Source organism: Triticum dicoccoides, chromosome 6B (genome assembly GCF_002162155.2).
Source record: "Triticum dicoccoides isolate Atlit2015 ecotype Zavitan chromosome 6B, WEW_v2.0, whole genome shotgun sequence".
Classification (NCBI taxonomy): domain Eukaryota; kingdom Viridiplantae; phylum Streptophyta; class Magnoliopsida; order Poales; family Poaceae; genus Triticum; species Triticum dicoccoides.
In genome coordinates, this window is record NC_041391.1 from 303869567 (window position 1) to 303871426 (window position 1860).

A 1860-nucleotide genomic window follows, 5' to 3' on the forward strand; every position below is an offset into this window, starting at 1 on the left:
TAGCGCTCCAACACAAGTCCGTTTCGTCCTTTTTGCGGTACGCCACACCCCTCCTGATCAACAGGACCCCCGTTTCGACCATAGAAGGTCCGTTTCCTCCGTTTTGCGGTACGCCACACCCGTCCCGATCAACAGGACCCCCATTTCGACTGTAGGAGGTCCGTTTCCTCCGTTTTGCGTACGCCACACCCCTCCGGATCAACAGGACCCCGTTCCGAACGTAGGAGGTCCGTTTCCTCCGTTGTGCGGTATGCCAGGCCTCGTTTCCATCGCATGTTCCGTCCAAGCCCTCCCGATGAAGACGACCACGTATTCCGTTCCGACCCAGCCGGTTGGCTCCCATGCGTTCCGTTGGCTCCCGATGAACACGACGCATTCTGTTGCCCCCCCATGAACACGACGCATTTCGTTGCCTCCCCATGAACACGACGACGACGCTGTTTCTCCGTTCTGACCCAGCCATCCACGTATGCGCGAGTAGGCGTTTGAGACCCCGCCCGTATGTACACATACGTGGCCGTATTTTCTTTCTTGCACCCAGGCGGCTGTACGTACGTGTACATGCTACGTGCGCGCCTCTACTACGACACGTGCACGCCTCTACGACGACCAGTATGTACGTACACGGTCGCGACCAGAATGACAACGCTACGTACGCTTCCACCAGGTGGGTCCCGACTGTCAGGCATTTCCTTGCCTGCGAAGATGTAGCTGGTGGGTCCCAGCAGTCAGGGGGACGAATCGTTTTTTTTTGCCCGGACACACTTCCTTGCGTGCGAAGATGTAGCTAGTGGGTCCCAGCAGTCAGGGGGGCGAATCGTTTTTTTTGCCCGGATGCACTTCCTTGCGTGCGAAGGTGTCACTGGTGGGTCCTAGCGGTCAGGGGGGCGAATCGTTTTGTTTTTTTCCCGGACGCATTTCCTTGCGCGCGAAGATGTAGCTGGTGGGTCCCAGCAGTCAGGGGGAAACGTTTTTTTCACGAAATACAGTGGCCCGTCCGGTGGATCGCAGCTGTCAGGTGGAGGAATCATTATTTTCCACCTGATAAGGAGGCACTTCCTTGCTGCGGCCGTGGACCCAGCTGTCAGCCTCTCCACGTATAGTCCACGTCTGATGCAAGTCGTTCCTTGACCATGTTGACCACGCCGCGCCTAGACCACTAGGGTGGTGGACGACGGCGAGGTCTAGGAAGCAGATGACGGGGAGCCGGGGAAGACACGGCAGTCGAAGCCCGCACGGAGAGGAGTACGAGGGTTCACTGGTTCAGCTGCGGTGTGAGGCTGTCGTCGCCGCAGGGCCTGGCCAGCGGTGGGAATAGTAGGGGGCGATGAGGCCTCCACGGCAGCACATCCGGCCATGGGAGGCAGGAGCATACGGCACGACCGGCGCTGCTTTGGGCGGCTGGAGCAAGAAGACCAGAGGTTGAAGAAGCACTACGGCCGTTGGATGGACATCGTACGGTCACTGGAGCTAGAATCGTTCATATTGACTAAAGTTGACAAAGGCCCCCGTCCCAGTCAACTTAGTAGGCCCACAAGTCAGCCTCCCACCATGGTGGGTCCCAGCTAGCAAGGGGAGTATTCATTTTTTTTCTGCGTAATAAGGAGGCACTTCCGGTGGGTCCGAGCTGACAGCGCGGGGAACATTTTTTTCGCGAAATACACCTGCCCGTCTGGTGGGTCCCAGCAGTTAGGAGGGAAACGTTTCCTGCTGTCAGGTGGAGGAATAATTATTTTGCGCATAATAAGGAGGCACTTCCTTGCGGCCGCCTGGACCCAGCTGTCAGCCTCTCCACGTACAGTATTCTTCCGATGGAAGTCGGACGTTGACCACGTTGACCACGCCGCGCCGAGAGCACCA